Source organism: Pelodiscus sinensis, chromosome 6, assembly GCF_049634645.1.
Source record: "Pelodiscus sinensis isolate JC-2024 chromosome 6, ASM4963464v1, whole genome shotgun sequence".
Taxonomy (NCBI): domain Eukaryota; kingdom Metazoa; phylum Chordata; order Testudines; family Trionychidae; genus Pelodiscus; species Pelodiscus sinensis.
In genome coordinates, this window is record NC_134716.1 from 22,922,925 (window position 1) to 22,942,833 (window position 19,909).

Below are 19,909 nucleotides of genomic sequence, written 5' to 3' on the forward strand. Positions count from 1 at the left end.
GACTTGAGTGCATTTGATAGTCAAGAGTAAAACAGTTAGATATCTACCAATGGCCTCAAGCAACAGTGTTTGGATCTGGATTAAAGTAAAGTTCAGCATGTTTGGAAATTCATGATGTTGGTTTGGTTCATTGTTAAAGGTAGGCGCCAGCTACGATGTAGGAATCAAAATCTGAACTCTAACAAAGCTTTGTGCATGCAGCTCTCCGGGGTTGGTTTGGGTACCTCCACCCCTATCTCAGAGCAGAGGTCTGTTCTTGCTTCAGCAAGAATTCTAGTGACTATTCTCTTTATGGATAAATTTCTAGTGGTAGCAACTTGGACTCTATACAGAACAAGTGGAATATATGCTTCAGAAAACTACACTGCAGCTAAGCAATCTGTAGCATGAATGAGAGGAGAATTTTCTTTGCTGATTCATGCCAGGAAAATGCTGATTTTTACCACCATGAATATTTGTACTTAGAAAATTCACTTCCTCTTTCATTTATTTTAATGTTGCCGCCATCTAGCTGAATCTTTTTGCTACACTAAATGGATAGGTTCTATTTCATGTTGTGATGTCTTCTAGAAATTATGTGCATTCCTCTCTGTTAATGAGACTTTTTGCTTTATCAGTTGAGATACGGATGTAGTGTTTGAGTAGCACAAGGCAAAAGAGTTTTAGGTTCCCTCAAGTGGTGACTCAATAAAATTACAGCAAAATGTGAAGTCCGTTGGAATTCAAGAATGCACATGAGATTTTTCAAGAAAGATATTTACACTTGAAAAACATGTCCAATCTGGCAAAGTAGAGGTGTCAACATCATGTTTACTGGTCACAAAATAGGTCTTCTATTTCTAATCATTCATTAAAAGTTTCCTATTTAGCTCTCTGCATAAAGTTCTCCATTATGGAAAGTTCTGAAGTACTCAGGCCTTAAATTATGCTTAATTTTAAAAAAAACTACTATAATTTCTATGTATAGCAATACTGTCTAGATACGTGCATGCACATATATAAATATAAATAAAACATAAAGGTGCCTAACAAACTTTGTATTCTTAAATGTGCTGAAAGGCATAATTTTCTGTTTTGTGTTCAAAATAGGTGGCCAGTCAGTAGACATTTTTCATTTTTTATGTCAAGTGAATTTTGAATGTATTTTTTCTCTAGTTTCTCAATACATTTTAAATAGGAAGTCTCCAAAATTGAACTGTTGCTGAAATTTTTCTCTCAGTTCTACTTCTCACTGTTAACCAGTGTCTCTTCTTAAAGTGTGTGTGTGTGTGTGTGTGTGTGTGTGTGTGTGTGTGTGTGTGTGTAATATATATATATTACACACACACACACACACACACACACACACACACACACAATGTTGTACAGAAAAGTGTATACTGATGCAACAAGTAGTTTTGCTTCCTTAGGTGGAGGATTTAGGATCATTTGTAGCCATTATTTCTGATAATGTGTATGCAGACGACATTGGTTCATTGCAGCGGGGCTGACAGCCTCCGTGGGCCCTGGGGCAAGTGGAGAGGGGGCCAGCTCGGTGGCCCCCAGAAGGGGGGTGGGGCTTTAAGTAGAGGGAGCAGAGCCAGGAGCCACCATCCCTTAGTGCCACACAGACTGTGGGGCTCCCCTAGCCCTCAGAGCCTCACAATGCATCAGGTGTAGTGCTCTGGCAGTGACTTAAAGGGGCTCAGGGCTCTGGAAGCTGCTGCCGCTGCCATAGCAGCAGTGAGAGTGGCCAGGAACCCTAGTCCTCTGAATTCCAAGGCTCCAGGGAAACTGCTTCTTTCTCCTCCTCCTGCCCCCCCCCCCCCCAGCAGAGAAGACCTGATGTATGGCAGCTGATGTGTAAGGGCTCATGCAAACTGCTGTCTTCACTAGTCAGCTCCCTCCCCTCAGCCAACACTATCCCCCAAATTGAGCACACTAGTTCACAAAAACATTATTGTGAAGCAGATAGGTAGGTTGTTTGCATAGAAACTATCAGACACCCACAAAAGCAACAAAACATGGTCACCTACTTGGTTGCCAGATGGCTTAACAAAAAATACCGATTTCCTCCCCCCCCCCCCCCACACACACACACAACACCCACACACCGGGGGAAAAAAATTGTATTGAGGAAAAAAAAAACTGACCAGGACCGAAAAACAGTTGCAGACCCTTTAATTCCCAGGAGCAGTGTTTAAAAAAAAAAAAAAAAAAAAAAGCCAGTACTCCAGGGCAAAAGTTGTTGACCAAAAGAGGAAAAGTTGAACAAACGGGGGGGGGGAGGAGGGAACCCAACCCAACCCAAGTTTGCCCTTTTAAGAGCAGAGCAAGCATAGACCTTTCAAGGTGGCCATTTTGAAGTCTGTTCTCCAAGGTCCCAGTTCGCTGCATTTTTACATTAAGCCCTGCCCTAGATGGTCCATCCTTTCCCCGCCCCAGCAAGCCTGAGCTGCGCATCGTCCAGTGGATGTCTGAGCCAGGAAAAATAGAAACTACCAGACATCTCACATGTCCGGTATTTTCTGAATCCTTTTACTGGACAGAAGGCCCAAATACCAGGCTGTCTGGTTCAATACTGGACACCTGGCAACCCTACCAACCCTGTGTTCCATCACTCAGACACAGACCTACTGTATATCTGAGACCATGTACTGCAACCTTAATGCTGCTCTGCTTAGGATGCCAGCCTTCCATCGCCCCTTCAATCAGCGTTCTGCATTCAGCCTTTGGCCTCCCGTACAACCAACTACTACAGCTAATATCCCAACTGCTATAGTAACTAAAATGATGTGTGCAGAAGGATGCTGGAGGTCTCTGAGATGCTGGATTCTTCCTGCCTGGGTCTGTTTTCAGAATCAGGGCCTCAATTTGTTCTTTAAAGGTAGTATCTGAGGAACGTGTTTCTCCCATCTTCTTACGATCGCCACTGCTTTTCTTTCATTCTCCGCACCTTATTTCAGTCCCACTGACCTCTCCATGTACATGCATAAATTTAGTGGCAGCGGGCCCAGCCAGAGGGTTTGCAGGGCCAAAGGCAGGATGCTCGGAGTGGAGCCCCAGGCCCGGCCGGTGGATGGTGAATACTGAGCAGTGCAGGCCCGAAAGTGCAGGGCCCAAGACATTTGCCTTGCTCGCCTTGCCCTAGGGCCGGGCCTGAGTGGCAGCATTCAAATGATTGTGATGTATATAAGAGACAGAAATTAAATGCATGGGTTCTATTGCTGAAATAGAACTTAAGTTTCCATTTAAAAAAAAAAAAAAGTCCAGTCCTTCTGGTTATAAAAAACTTCCAAATGAAGTTATGTAATACCTCCTATACAAGGAGTCTACAAGAGGGGTGGCCAACCCGCGGCTCTTGCTAGTTCAAGAGGCGGCCGCTCTGAGCACGGACCCCAGTGCCTGGAGGGAGAAGCACGTGGCAGTAGCTCCCATGAGACCCAGGCATAAGGTTAGAGCAGGGGAGGCAGTGCTGGGGGTGCTTGGCTCTGGGGGAAGGCAGAGGCAGTGAGTTAGAGCGGGCGGGGAAGGCTGGGGGTCCCTGGTTTGGGGGAATGAAGGGGGATCGGGTTAGAGTGGGGGGAGGGGCCTGAATCACCTTAAACTCAAAGTCTTCATGGATGCAGAATAAGGCAACCAACGCAGATGTCATATTTAAATTCTAGGGCAAAAAAAAAAATCCGCATGTACACTGGCTTATACTGTGTTTCTTTAAAGAAAATACAAAGGCTATTGTTTGCTAGCTGAAGCAATTATTCTGAGAGGAGTCTCTCCCTTCTTGTTTTTGAACCTCTCAATGGGGAGCCATTGCTGTATATGCCAGCTGCTTTCAGGAGTGGTGCAGGGCCAGGGCAGGAATAAAGCCTGCCTTAACCCTACTACCCAGAAGCCATCTCAGTTAAACGATTCCCAGCCAGAGCCTGCTTCCTGAACCCTTGTCGCAGCCCTTAACCTTCTCCTACACCCACCTCCTGCCCCAGATGCGAGTCCCAGTGCACCCCAACTCCTTCTCAGAATTTGTACCCTGAAACCCCACCTGGACACAAATCCCCCACCCTGGGCTAAGCCTAGAGCCCCTCCCACACTCCAAAACCTTGGCCCAAGACCAGAGCCTGCAACCCAACCTTCTGCCCCAGTCTGGGGAGGGTGAGTGAGGATTGGGGAAGAAGGGGGATGGAGTGAGCAGTGTGAGGCCTTGGAGAAAGGATGGGGCCTCAACGAAGGGATGGGAAGAAAGTGGGGCAGGAGTAGCTTGGTTTGAGGTAGATCTTACATTGCACTTAAATTGAAAAAGTGATATTGTGGTTATAAAGGTTGGGAGACCACTGTTAGATCTTTAAACTGTTATCTACCAAGACACTAAAATGGGAAAAAAATGAAAATCTGAATCAAAATACATTTCAGAACACAAGGAAATATTCCAAAGGTTTTAGAAAATAACTGGAGAAAAGGATGATGTTGCCATTGGTTCTCATCCTATTCACCATTTCAGGACACCTTCAATAATACCTGTCTGGCCCTGAGGATGTCACATGGGCCACAGCAGTGCCCTGATAAGGCCACTTAAAGCCTATGGGTGAGAGGTTGAGAACGGTGTAGCTTAATTATTAAATATAAATATTTATGGCAAATAGTTCTAAGTCTACAACAATGAATTGTTTGTTAGGACTGTTGATCAATCATAGTTAAATCAAGTGAGTAACTCAAAACAAATTAACTTGGTTATTTTTAATCATGATTAATCTGTTTTAATCTTACTATTAAACAATAAAAATACCAATTACTATTAAATATTTTGGATGACTTTTCTACATTTTCAATGTTTTTTATTTCAATTACAACATAGAATACAAAAGTATACAGTGTTCAGTTTTTTATTACAAATCTTTGCCCAAGAAAAAAAACAGAAATAGTATTTCTTCAATACATCTTATGCAAGAACTGTAGTGCAATGTCTTTATGATGCAAGTTCAACTTACAAGTGCAGAATATTTTTACATAATTGCACTCAAAACAAAACAAAGTAAAACTTTAGAGTCTACAAATCCTGCTTGTTCAATTAACTGCTAAGACAAACATGTTTGCTTACTTTTAAAGGTGATATCGTATCTACGTAGTGGGTAGCATTATCACCTGAAAACTTAGAACTGGCATTTGCCAGGAACTGTTGTTGCCAGGGTTGCAAGGTATTTACATGCCAGATATGCTGCACATTTGTATGTTCCTTCATGTGTTGACTTGTGGATAGTACTATCTTTTGTTTATATTTAAGTGCAAATATTTGTAATTTAGTCACTTCCATTTTTTTTGTTCTGTGTAAAACTATGCACTTTGTATTGCTGTAATTCGGTATATCTGAAAATGTAGAAAATCCAGAAACATTTATACTTTAAATAGTTGTTTAACAGTGCAATTAAAATTGATTAATCACAATTTTAATAATTCGACATCCCTACTGTTTGTTCAAATGAAAAGTTTTATTTGGGCATTAGATACTTCTGAGTTGAATAAAACAATGTGGCGTGTCTTGAGTTCTGTTTTAGTTCTGCAGCAAGCAACAGTGAAGTCCATTCATGAAAGCATTAGTCTACTACATGTGTTAGTCCTACATGCATGTCCTTTTGTCCACCAAAATAAACCCCAGTATTACCATACAAATATTAATATTTTTTCTACCTATTTTCACTTGTTGTAATAAACACCAGTAAATTTCTGGAGGGGAAAAAATAAAAACCAAAAATGAAGGGCCTTATACTGCATTGCATTTTGAAGGCAAAAATTGTCATTGAGGGGGCTATCCTGAAATCTGTTATTGATCTTGGAAAATCATCAGAGGTCAGCATGATAGATCTGTACTGTGGTGATGCAAAAATTCCTAGAAGCTGGCAGGTGTGGGTTAGATTGCAAGCTACCAGTCTAAAGCAGTGGTTCTCAAACTTTTTGGCCTGTGGCCCACCAGGCTCAATGCAAACCTTTTCCACAGACCACCAGCTGCTAATGGAAAACCCACCGTTAATTATACATCTACACCTGAGCCATTGTTAGTGCTGTAGCTACGGAGAACAGTTTAATTTAACCAGTAAGAAAGGAAATATTAATTGAAATTATTAACAGACTAAGCACTTTACCTTTCTCATGTTAGTTTACCAAATTTCATTTTAAATAAAGGTTGCAATATTGTCTTTATTTATGGCATAAATACGCTTTATTTATGAGCCTTCTTTGGCTCAGGGACCACTGACCCACAGCATCAGTTGGGGACCATACAAGTAAAGTCCCCTCCACCCCAAAAAAAAAACCCTCCAACTACCACTGATGTGCCCCTCAACTGAGACCCCTCACTTACGTGATGCTCAAGCCCCATGGGGAGGGGGAAGACAGGGAGGAATGAGGTTCAGGGCTTCTTATAGGTCAGTTTAACTCTCCTGGGGTTAGTGGATTTTGTGAACCCTGTGGGCCCAAAATGAGGGGTTCAGTGTGCAGGAGGGGGCAGCCAATGAGTGGGATGAAGGTACAGGACTTGGGCAGGAGGTGGGGTGCAGGAGGAGTTGTGGGTGCAACAGCAGGTTGGGTATAGGGTGTCTAGTCAGGGGGCAGGAGCAGGCTGGTGTGAGGGGGTGAGATGCAGTCTCTGGGCATGAGGAGAAGAATACTTGTGCAAGAGGACCAGTGTAGACAGGCACCTTAATTTTTTGCATAAGAAAGCCCAATGGCTAAAATGGCTATCAGAGCTTTCTTGCGCAAAAGCACGGCTAGATTGGCAAAGATGCTTTTGCGCAAAAGCATCCACGCCAATCTAGACGCTCTTTTGCGGAAATACTTTTACCGGAAAAAATTTTCCGGTAAAAGTATTTCCACAAAATCATGCCAGTCTAGACGCAGCCCCCGTCTAAAGGAAAGGTCAGCCCTCTGAGGGAGCACTTTGGTTCTTTTTCTAACTCCTCAGTGGTGACTAGCATAAAGGTTGCAAGTTCTTCATGAAAGAATACATGGAAAAATAGCTCCTTGTCGCAGGCCAGTCCATCTTGTCCTTCATGCAGAGAATCTATTCTTCTCTAGAAAACATGCTAAAGGCCAAATTCCAGCCCAGGATATTTTTTATTTGCAACTTTCCTGGAAATAATATGAGGGCAGAATCCGGCCCAATTACTCCCCCCCCCCCCCCCCCAAGAATCCTGAAGGCATTTAGACACCAACTCCCACAGATATTCAGTGGGAATTAAACAACTAACAACCTTAAAGATCTAACCTAAGGGTATTATACTGTAGCGGCTACAGCGTCACAGAGGAGAGGGTCCAGCGGAGGGCAACCAAAATGATTAGGGGGCTGGAGCATATGACTTATGAGGAGAGGCTGAGGGACTTGGGTCCGTTTAGTCTGCAGAACAGAAGAGTGAGGGGGGATTTGATAGCAGCCTTTAACTTCCTGAAGGGAGGTTCCAAAGAGGATGGGGAGAGGCTGTTCTCAGTAGTGACAGATGGCAGAACAAGGAGCAATGATCTCAAGTTGTGGTGGGAGAGGTCCAGGTTGGATATTAGGAAAAACTATTTCACTAGGAGAGTGATGAAGCACTGGAATGGGTTACCTAGGGAAGTAGTGGAGTCTCCATCCCTAGAGGTGTTTAAGTCTCGGCTTGACAAAGCCCTGTCTGGGTTGATATACAGGCAGTCCCTGGGTCACGTACAAGATAGGGACTGTAGGTTTGTTCTTAAGTTGAATTTGTATGTAAGTCGGAACTGGTACATATTGTAGGGGAAACTCCAGCCAAACATTTCTCCAGAGCTCAGTTTTATTCTCCCACACCTCACTTCCCTCAGTCCTTTATTCTCAAGCTGAGGTGTCTGCTGAGAAAAGCCGCTCCGCGTCTCCCTGGTCTGCTGGGGGAGGGGCGCTAGCTTCGCGTCTCCCTGGTCTGCTGGGGGGAAGCAGCTAGTGCGGGGTTGCCTCACCCCGTTTGTAAGTCGGATCCATGTAACCCGGGGACTGCCTGTAGTTGGAATTGGTCCTGCCTAGAGTAGGGGGGCTGGACTTGATGACCTTCTGAGGTCTCTTCCAGTTCTATGATTCTGTGCTGCTGCAGATTTGCTGCTGTCCAGGCCTGCAATGGGCCAAAGAGGAAAAATTGCCCTGGGGCCTGGCTGCTGCTGCCATGACTGCAGAACCAGCAGCTGCTGGAGCCGTAGCCCATTTAAATTGCTGTTGGAGCCCCACTTGGTGCACTCCAGGCAGTACTAAGGGTGACTAGGGTTGCCAGATGGCTGAAACAAAAGTACCGAACACCCCTCTCCTTCCCCCCCCCCCCCAAAAAAAAAAACCCTGGGGGAAAAATTGTGTTGAAGGGGGAAAAAAAGGGGGGGGGGACCAAAGTTGTTGAGCCAAAAAAAAGACTCCAAGAACCTGGTTCACTGCTAGGGGTTACCAGGTAGTCATTTTAAAAGCAAAACAAAATGGACATGCTTCATGGGGGGGAGGATGGGCCAGGAAGGGAGCAGTGATGGCTGGGAAGGGGGGGCCTGTAAACAGCTAATGGGGGAGGCAATGGAGCTGGCCGAGGGAGATGAGGGGGCCAACGGGAAGCAGGGCTGGTCATGGGGTGGGGGGGGAGGAGAGACCGGCTGGGAGGGGGTGGGGCTGTCTGGGAGTAAGGGGGGGTGGGAAGCACAGCTGGGGGAGGATCGGGGGCCACGAGGGTGGCTGGGAGGAAGGGAGAGCAGGAAGCAGAGCTGGCGGGGGTGGGGTGCAGTGGCGCTGGTGAGGGGAGATCAGGAAGTGGAACGGGCCGGCAGGAAGCAGAGCTGGGGGAGGTACAGGGGGGCTGGCCGGGGAAGTGCGGGAGAGCCGGCGGGCCGAGAAGGGGGAGGTGAGCAAATTGGCTGGCGGGGAGCAGGACTGACCTGGGCACTTGCTGCCTGTCCAGTGCAAGAGTGAGGAGGAAGCTTCCCTTCCTCCTCCTCCTCCTCCTCCTCCTCAGTCAACCAACTGAGGGCTCCCGGCAGCAATCACAGCTCCACCTCCCAGCTGGGACTCCCACCCGTTCCCCCTGCCCTCGCCAGACTTCTGTCCGGTGCGCAGCCGGAAAAGTCAGAAAATACCGGACATTGCGTGGGTCCAGTATTTTCTGACTTTTTTTTTTTTACCGACAGAGCGCACAAATACCAGACTGTCCGGTACAATACCGGACACCTGGCAACTCTAAGGGGTGACTGGGGTAAGTAGTAAGGTTGCACTCAAGGTGGTGCTGAAGACTGCTTGGGGGAGGCTAGCCTCAGCCCCACCCCTTCCACCCAAGGCCCTGCCTTTTGCGGGGGTGTGGAGCCAGTCTCCCCTCACCTTACTCAGTAGCCGGGTGAGGCTTTGGGCTCTCTGCTGCTGGCAAATAGGTGCGTGCTATGTCGATGGAAGAAGTTTTTCTTTCTGTTTTGGTAAGCCAGCTCTCTGAGAGGCGATTGTGATGGAAGAGTTCTTTGATATTTTCCAGTTCCTGATATGTTCATAATATAGATTTGAACATTAATGGATACAGTAACCTTTTTTTGTAACTTTTTTGCTACATTTACTGTAAGGATGGCCAAAATCTTCTCTCTAGAATTAAGCCCCTATAAATGGGTTTTGCACAGAAGTTCTATAGTTGTTAGTTGAAGACCACCCACTGAGCTGCTCATGAATATTCAATGTTAAGGTTAAATTCCCTGGGTTTTGTCCATTGGTGACACTGACACTGGCATTAACACCATCTTCAGGGAAGAGGTTTTATAGAGCCTCAATTATCTGAGTGCAATGGAGGTCATTAAATAATTTTGGACAATCAGTGGGCTTTTTAGTGTAATTACTAGATGTTAGAGGACATGGCTTTGTTTCTAATAACTTACTTTTTTTAATATTTCACTTTACAAAAAGTTGTATTTACGGAGCAGTGTGGAAATATAAAATATGGAAAGGGAGTTTTAATCAATGCATACGGGAATGTTCTATACCACCAGATTGTAATTATTAGACTATTTCCACTTTCTTAAGAAGATCTTACTCTCAATTATTTGCTAGCAAATAAATGAGTAAACTAATAATAATGCTGGGGTCTTAGTCTTGCTTCCGTAATAGATGGCTCAGAAGAGATCCTTTGTAATTCATTCTCAATACCATATGTCTCTGTTGACATTAAAGTGCTTAGTTCCAAATGAGTTGGCTTCATTCAAGCATCTTAATTCAAGAGTGGATGATTAGATCTTAAGCTAAAAACCTATTAGGATGTAAGCACTTATGTTACTGAAAGGTATTAAAGGCACATAGTAGTGTGGCTGCGGATAAAGACTGTATCTAGTACCGGTTGGTTAAACTTTGTTTGATCTTCAAACAACATTAAAAACTAGCTTCCACTTTGAAAGCTGAACACAGCACAAGAAATCCTTTAGGATAAGTTATGTGCAAATATATGTGAATTATGTTTTGTGGGGTACTTTTGAAATGAGAGGTTTAGGACTCCATAATCTGAGCAGAAATACAATATGCTTTAACATGTATGTAGAGAGAGATGCAAGGCAATAAAAGATTGGATACTTGATTTAGGTATGAAATCTATCAAGCATAGCTAGTATCACAAGAGACTACTTAGAAACAGTATTTGGGCATTCCCTGGGTGGTGAACTAATGTTTTTTTTATCTTGCCAATTCTACATGTTGTATTTATTATGGAATGTTATATAATTTTTCCCCTTCTCTTTCCCTCTCCATCTCCTCTTTTTCTGCTATTCATTTGTACCATTGGACCCCTTGCTCCATTCACCTGAAGAAGTGGGTTGTGCCCACAAAAGCTCATGATTCTATCTACATTTTTTTTTGTAAGTCTCTAAGGTGCTGTAGGACCATGTGCTTAAGTTTTTTCAGTTGCAGACTAACATGCATACCTCTCTGAGATTTAGTCCCAGTGTTGCCAATTCTCATTATTTTGTCCTGGCGGTCACTATTTGATGTTTTTCTTGAAGGCCTCTTATTCTCAGGTGAACATCAATTCAATGTCTATCTCCATTTTTATATAAATATAATTTTCCTGTGGGATGGCAGAATGACATCACGTGTCTACAGGCCGGCAGGGGGGGAAGGGAGACATGGGCAGTGAAAGCCCAGCTGGGGTAGGCAAGCCCCAGTCCTCCCCAGCAGCTACGTGGTGAGCCAGGGCTGCCAGGCTGCAGCCCCGGCCTGGCCCCCTCCTCCCCAGGGACTGGGGCTGCCACATCGGGGGGGGGGAGAATCGGGGCTGCTGTGCCACAGTCTCGTGTTCCCAGCAGCTGCAGAGGTGGGGAGCCAGGCTGAAACAGCCTTGGCTCCTCTTGACCCAGCCCTCCCTGGCAGCCAGGGGAGGAGCCGCACTGCAGCTGCCAGTGGGCGGGAAGAGCTGGGGCTACTGCGGCTTCAGCTCAGCCTGGCCCTCCCTGGTGGCTGTGGTTGGGGAGAGCCAGGGCTAACACAGCAAAGCCTTGGACCTCCTTGGTGGCTGCAGGCAGAGCTGAAGCTGCCATGCCACAACCTCATCCTGCCCTTCCCCCCACATCCAGGGGGAGGGGCGAGAGCCAGAGCTGGCATGCTGTGGCCTCAGCCCAGCAGCCAGAGGAGCAGTCCAGTGGCTGGGGGGGGAAGAGTTGGGACTGCCTCGGCCTTGGCCCGGCCCTCCTGGAGAGCCTCAGCCTGGCTTTCCCCTGTGGGACGAGGGGAACCAGAGCTGGCATGCTGTGGCCTTGGCCCAGTGGCCAGGGGGAGTGGCCCAGAAGCTATGGGGAGCCTGCGGAGACCCCACACCCCAGCTCCTTCTCTCACCCTCTGCTGAGACTCTGCACTCGCAGTCTGCTCCTGCCTCCTCTCCCCTGACCATACACCTACCCCAAGAAAGAGAAGGGTTGGCGGAGCCTAGCAAGCAGATTTTCATTAAAGTAATGAGTTTCTTTCTAGCCCTCATTGTGAAGCATTTCTCTGCAACTATGTGACTTGAGTGCTCCCTAAAGGCTTAGAAAACAGAAGACAAATAAAATAAACTCAGCATGTGTATATGTATTTTTAATTTCATGTTTTAAAGAGTCTCATGTTTGAGGCCTGGCTGATGATTTTTGAACCCTTGGGGCTGGCAATACTGTAATCCCTTTCAGGATCTTTATTCACATTCCAAAATGACAGTGTAATATCTCATGGTCCCATTCAGCATCATGGAATGCCTCTGGAACAGAGAACAGAAGATTTTTGCAGCTGGATTGCAGTACTTTGGTCAAGCTGTGTGGACTTAGTTTTCTCTATACTGCTACCTATTGTTTTTAGTCCTCACATGCCCTAAATTATTGAATACATTTTAAAAGGAAACAATTACATCTTATAATAGCTAATGTGCTTAATGTATGTTATGGCCACTTAAAATTTAGTAAAAATTAAAGCCTTTCAATATTATGATAAACAGGCAAATATGAAAAATAAATCTGATTATAGATTTTTATTAAAACTATAATGTCTTATATTGTAATACTGGTTCTCAGGACAATGGAGAACTTGCTGGCCCTTTGAAGGGCTGACAGATCACATGATGCTAGCCAATGTTCCCTCTAATTTTTTTCCCATTCGTGTGCAGAAGAAATTTTTTTATGTGCACCAAGGCGCATGCAGATGTGAACCACCAGTAGATACACATGTTGATGTCAGCCACCTATTAGTAAGTGCTCTGCTAATCAGCTGGGCAGCATTTGACTCTCTTGTGGGTGGTGGCCCAAGTGTACAGCTTACAGGGAATACTGACGTTAGCTCCTCCTAACTTCAAAGCATCTGGAAAAGATGAGGAGATTCTAGTTAATCCACCTCTATTCCGGACTACTGCTACAAAGTAGGAGAGTGGTTAGGACCACTTTTGGGCATGGAGGTTAAAGCAGGAAAGAATCATAGGACTTGCCTATGCAAGAAAATTGTGGTGATTTAAGGAAATCATTTTAGGAACCAGGTGTGGATACTCTGATTTTGGCTTAAGGGTGCCTTACTGACTTAACTTTAGTCTATAAGGACTGAGTTTCTAGATTATTCAGTTAAATCTGTAATGTGTTTTCATTTAAACAAGGCATAAGGATAGGAGAGGATTTTGAGGAGAATAAGAGGACCAGGCAGCATATGAAGGGCAGGGCAAGACTGAGGTAAGGGAGCAGGGAAGAGAGGAACAGAAAAAATAGAGATTTGCATAAAGGACAAACTGCATACTAAGTGCCTCTAGAAATTCTGAAATATTGTTACCCCTTTTGAGCAGTTAACCAATATTTGGGGTGTTGTGGGTTGTTTCTGCAATGAGGGCAACTTCTGATGGAATCAGGTACTCTTTTGATACAATCCTGATTATTTACAAAGAATGTACTCCTGTTCCCTGAAGATGGTAGGATTTAAACAAGTGACCTATTTTAAGATTTCTTCACAATCATAAAAGCTTGAGGTTTTTTTTTTTCTTTCAATGGAAGTGTAGATTTTTGGAGCTGTGCTGATATGTAGTAATGCTGCGCATTCTCCTCTTCTTTTGTTCAAATCTTGCAGCATAGGTAAAAATATGCTGCCCAGACTCTACTCTGTTATGTTTGGATGGGGGACAGCAAACCATCATAAATGGAGATGACAGGAGAATAATGTCTAGATGTTGTCTTTTTTTTTTAATTCTTCCATGTGATTGTGATTGCCAAATTTTGCATGCCTAAGCAAGGGTTATTAAACTGGGTTATTACTTGCACGGGAGTCTTCCCTTAAGTACTGGGCCCCTGACCCATCTTATTGGGGGTGTATTTTTTAATGAGTTGTGAAATGGAGGTCCTGAATATTTGTGATCAGTAAATACACTGGCAGGCAGTTTCATCTAGCTACAGTATTCAACATTTCCTATTTGTAAAAACCCAATTTCATGAAGCAGTTATAGCACCTTTAACCAGAAAGGTCTATCTTCTACACACAGATCTCTTTGCGTATATGGATATCAGTGTAATATAAACCCTGACACATGGCATGGAAACTGGCTTTATGAATGTAAAAGAAAGGTGTTAAGTGAAATCTATTAAATTGAGGGGGAAATGTTTATTTGGGTACTTCAGGGTTGATTTTTCTTAACATCTTTAGTAATACCTGAAACTAGGCATGTTAGTGAAATGTGCAGATAACTGTGTTGCAAATCCTATGAATTCACAAATCATGAAGGATTTTGTAAAATATACTTTATTATTTTTATTTTTCCTCTGGATTTTGAGTCTTTGGGGTTTATGACTTTAAGCTTTTCTTTGCCACAAGAAGAGCTAGACCCTTAGTAGTTGTTGTTTTTTTTAAATGAATGTTGAGATTTTCATGTAATCACCTGAATCCAGACATGAATCCTTTCAAACAGCAAATATTAGCCTACTGATTAAAAAAATCATGCATGTTTGCAGCACTGAGAACTCTAGAGATTGCAATTGACAATTTAGCATAGACAGAAGAGTAGACTAAGGAACTTAATGAAACTACAATATGTAGAAAAATTTAAAAATGAAATTCAGCTTGGAAATATGCAAGTTTATTAATCCCGGGGCAAATAATCCATAGGCATATAAAGTAGGATGGATAATTTGGTAGGATGCAGTACTGCAAGGAAATTCTGGGTGACTGAAAATTCGTATTTCATTTAAAGTTCCAATGAAAACTGACAACAAATTGTGCAGGTTTGGGCTGCATACCAAAGACATCAGATAATGAAAAGCAGTTAACCTTATTATACAGACATTTAGGAGTTTACCAGAATGTAGATAAACCCACCACTCCTAGAATCTGGGCTTGATTTCTTTATTACTGGCATTTTACACCCACTTTTCGCAAGTTGAAAGGCAAACAAGAATTCTGCATTCACTTAACACAGGTGACAGTGTTTGAGAATTACTTTACCTAAGTTTCAATGACTACACCAAGTTCAAAAAGCAATAGGTATACAGATTAATCTGAGGTCTTTAGCTGAACTGTGTTTTGTTTTGTGTATTCTTACTTTTTAAAGAAAAAGTTGTAGCTGAACATAAGGACCTGCTACTAACATTAATTCTAGGCAACCAGAAACACTGCCAAAATAGAGGAATAAAATTATTAGGAGTTGGGTAGATCTGCACCTTGTATAATCATTTTCACAGGTGTATAATGCTACCCTGGTGCATATGGAGAGTTCAGACTTGATAGTGTTTTGCATGGGTGCAATCAAGGAATAATAGGATGCAGCTCAGAGGGAGCATTAAGACTGAAAATGGCCATGCTTCTTCTGGAACTGGGGGGGCGTGAGTGTGGTTGCGAGAACTCACTGGTGGAGATTGCCTTACACTGACCTCAGTGCAAGACTCTGCCTTAAAGCTTTTGGCAAACATCTTTTATAGCTTGTGGTGGTTAGTGGATGCCTTTGCACATTGCCACATGGATCTGAGAGACAGAGCTTGAGTCTCCTCTGCCTTTTATAGTCTTGCAGAGGTTTCCGTGGATTAGGAGGGGACAGTGTCATTTATCTGCACTAAGAATCCACTGTTAGCACTGGCTTTATGCAGCTGATGCAGATAAACTGGAGGTGATTTTGGATGCTAGTTTAACTATAACTGTAGACCAGACCGAATCACACTTAACACCACTGCAGAACCCATCAGACACTTCTTGCCTGTGTAAGTCTTCCATCCTTCTATTGCTAGAAGTAGACACAATGATTAGTCCCTCTGACTTCAGAAAAGGTATATGCTACAGCAGCAGATGAATTTTGGTGAAAGTTCCTGTTCTTAAAGCAAATGTATTGATTAATAATACAGAATGAAGGAAGAGAATATGGGTGACAGACAGTGGAGGGGCAAATGGTTTCTCAGGCTTTTCAATGTTTCATTTAAAAACCATTTGAATGAATATTTTTACTATTACTTCATCCAAAAATCATTTACATTTTTAATAAATAGCCTAAAGCTATTTTTTCTGCTTATTATAAATTCTTTTTACTAAGAGAAGCACTCAGTGGGTGGAGGTTTCTTTCCCGACGGCATGGTGAGCTAAACTCCAGACACATTGATTAATGTTAATACTTAGCATTTATGTAGATCTTTTCACCTGCAAACATTGAAATGCTTTTCACTGACAAGTGAGTATCATTATCCCCCTTATACAGAGGGATGCAGAAGAGAAGTGGCTGCTTAAGGTCCACATGTTGAGTTAATGTTAGACTTGGAACTAGAGATTTATTACAAACCTCATTGATATCAATGGCAGGACTGCTGTTCACTTCATTTCACTTTAGAATCATATCCCAGAACCCAAGTCTCTTCAGCCACATTCTCACACTAGAAAACTCCATTAGAAGGCTTAAAGTTTTAAGATCTGAAGTTTAAGGCTCTCATTTGGTCAAAACTTCATGGTTGCTTCCCATGCCTGATTAAAGTTTGCAGGACTTTGCTGAAGATGGATTATCCACACTAGGTCATTATGACAAGAGTTCATAATATTCAGCATGTACAAAACTTCCCATCTGAGATCTCAGTAATAGTAAAATTATTAAAATAAAGTAACTATCCATTGCATTTATGTTCATATTGCGTTTGGGTTTTTTAATCCTCTCTGTTAGATTTGTATCTAGTGAGGGATGACTTCTCCTAGTGCTCTCTGGGATGTAATGGCCTCGGTTCAGTGTCTGGCTCAGTAGCACCTGAGTATAATTTAGCATTAATTGATGGTTGTCTTTAATTGATACACACTGCATGGGCAGTCCCCTGTGAGCTTGTATCTCCTTGTGTGTCAATGAGAATAACTCTGCAAATACAATACAGGGAAAGCCATTTGAGCAACATTTCAGTATATTGAAAGAATTATTTGCAACAACATTAAAAACAATGTCACTGTGGAATAGTCAAATAACTGGTGCTTGCTTACCAAAAAAGTCTTTCCACATGTTGACAAAAAAGAATCCTGTTGTGTCTAACTGGACTGTCCCATGGCCCTGTGTTACAAAAGAAAAAAGCAAGGAGGATAGCCATAAAAAAATAGAGCCCTCTCTCTTTCTGGACCTATTTATGATCCACTTAGTCTTCATAACCCCCAGATCAATAAGCCTTAATTTAATATGGAAAGTAGACTTCAATGCAGAATCAAACGTGCGCAGATGGCTTACAAAAATATTTCAGACAGCTGTACTTTAGCTGATTTTAAGAGTTTGATGAACAGTAGGTGGCGCTATCTGTTGACAAGAACATTGCAACAGAGGGAAAAAAAACAAAGGCACACCACAGCTTCCTGATAGCTTGCCGTGATCGTATAGTGGTTAGTACTCTGCGTTGTGGCCGCAGCAACCTCGGTTCGAATCCGAGTCACGGCAGGAGGGGGATGCATTTTTTCAAAATACAGAACTTCATAGATATTGTTTACTAATGAAACATAATACATTGAATAAGCAATTGGAACGCTTCTAGCTTTTACAAGGATGATTTGCCAAATTTACATGTAACTACAAGGTAAGTATAGTTCAATAAGCCCTTCCAAGTATGTGCTGTTTATTTCTGAATTTTAAACGTGTTTATGAATAAGATAATGCTCAGTGTGGCATAGCGAGAATGCAGTTTTTAATTACTGCTATTTTAGGGCTGGACTGAACAAGCTTATGAAGTCTGCTTATTTTTTTATCTTTGTCAGTAGTGTATAATAATAAAGCAACAACCCTGAATTACTTGAAAATGACAGCAGTAGATGAGAAAATTTTGCTTAATCAGGCATGAATTATTGTTAGTAGGAGGCTTTTCCTTGGTGACAGACAAAATTAACTGTCCCTTATCAGTGATTCCAGGAAACCTTTTGTTTCTTTGATAGGAATAGGCACTGAGAGTAATTTAACTTTCTTAAACACTGCCTAATACAAGAACTCGGGTTCTCAGAAGACATCTAAAAGCAGCATTTGGCTCTTATAAATTACACTATTGCAAATAACTGTAGTTCATGTAATAAATCATATATAATATGTAATTCTACTATTAATTTATAACTAAATTAATGAGGTCTTATCACTGAGAAATTAGAATATTTAGAAGCCACTTTATGAAAGCTCTGGTAATTGGTTCTTAATTGTAAGTCTAAGAGCAAGAACCTTTTATTATTTCTTAATTGTATTTATTTTTATATCTGTCTTTTACCTCTAGATTATATTATACAGGGGGCTTGACAGACAAACCTTTTAGGTGAGTCCTATGAGCCTGTGTTTTCCAAAGCCACACATAAAACATGAAACAGTCTTTCTGAAAGTTTTTACTAAAATTTTTCAGGGCGTTTATATACTGTAGCCTTTGTAGTTACAGGCTGTTCTGAAAATTAAGTAGACTGAAATTGTGAGCAGCACTCTGAACAATAAAGATTAATTCTTCTGTGCATAAACATTATTTACATATCAGGTCTCAGTATATTTAAACTGAGTCTTCACTCCCTCCTGTTGTTGCTTGTGATGTCATGTAGAAAATAAAGTGAAGCGATTGCTGAAGTCCTCCACAAATCTGTTTTTGTTGTTGGAAAAACAATTTTGCATGTGAGTTCATTTCCCTGTTTCTTTTTGTGATGTGCAGATAAGGTAACATTAGCAATGAATTTTGTGAGGGCTTGTGTATTCATGAAGTTGTTCCCGATTAACTCCATGTGTGGACACTCTTAATCCAGAATAAAGTGTCCACGTGGAATTAATAGAAACCACTCCCAGAAAAGCCCTTAGAGTGAAGTAAACGGCCTTACTTCAAGAGAGTTTTTAAGTCTGGACTAAATGGAACGTAAATAGAATATGTTCTAAATGATAATAAATTGAACATCTTGTCCACAACATCTGTGGTCTGGCAGGACTACGGATGTTCCAGGACTGGAAAGTTCTGGTGGAAGGCTGGCAACTGGGACCCCTGTGGTATGGGGATATACCTAAGGATGCTACCAAGATGAGGCTCTCATGCTGAAAATGTAATTTATTTTAAAAGTACTGATTATTAGATCTGAATGATAGTCAGTTGTCCACACAATTATTGCTGGTGGCATGAACTAGGGTTCTGTACCTTTATGTTTATTCAGGCTGCCTGTAAGTCTAGGAGGCAGTGCTGTCATTAGACTCTCGTATCAACGGGGCCTGAAGCTAGGCGAACAGTTGTGGGACCAGTGGAATGGGAAGCCATGCAAGCGGCCGTGGGGCTGCCTAGCAGGGCCAAGAGCCCGGCATTCTGCAGTGGGGCTGTCTGTCGGGGCCAGGAAGAGTCTGGTGGGGCCAGCAGAGCAGTGGGACCTGTGGCAGGGTGGGAGCCATATGGGAGGCCGGCGGCCAGGCCGGGGCTGAAGGGGGCCAGTAGCAGGAGGTCCAGAAATGACCTCCCCTGGTCTGGCAAAGTCCCTCATCCAGGACAGTTCAGGTACCAAGGGTGCCGGATCAGGGAGATCCAACCTGTACCTACCACTTCTATAGTGGAAAACTGCAGTTCAGAGAGATGAAGTAGTTTTCCTAAATTATCCAGCTGGCTAGTTTCCTGTATCCTACTCCAGTGCTTTAGCTCCTGGGCCACACTGATGCATTCCTGAATTAAAGTCTATAAGAGTTAGCCACAATCACCTTTTCTCCTATGTGTTGATCATTGTAGAAAATACAATTTTTAATTTATGGACACACTGCTGTGAATGCCTCTGCATATTAAATGTAAATTTAAAGCACATTTATTACACTAATTCCCTTAACTGACTGAATTCCGTAAGTGAAATAATACTGCAGTCTACCTCTGTCCTCAGTAACAATAAAGCACTTCTGCCTTCAGATACATATCTACTCCTCTTTCTTCACACTTCCAGCCATCTGTTTCTCACTGAGAGCACTTTTGTATATCACCTCTGCCTCAGTTTCCCTCTCTGTAAAATGCCTTTCCAGTCTTGCAAAGGGGTTGCATATGGAAA

General features: G+C 42.8%; 1 non-coding gene across 1 annotated transcript; it reads left to right on the plus strand.

Moving 5' to 3' along the window:
* The first annotated feature begins 17,255 nt into the window (after positions 1 to 17,255).
* On the plus strand, positions 17,256 to 17,327 carry TRNAH-GUG (transfer RNA histidin (anticodon GUG)). The gene has a single exon. It is a non-coding gene; the product is annotated as a tRNA-His (tRNA).
* The last annotated feature ends 2,582 nt before the right edge of the window (positions 17,328 to 19,909 follow it).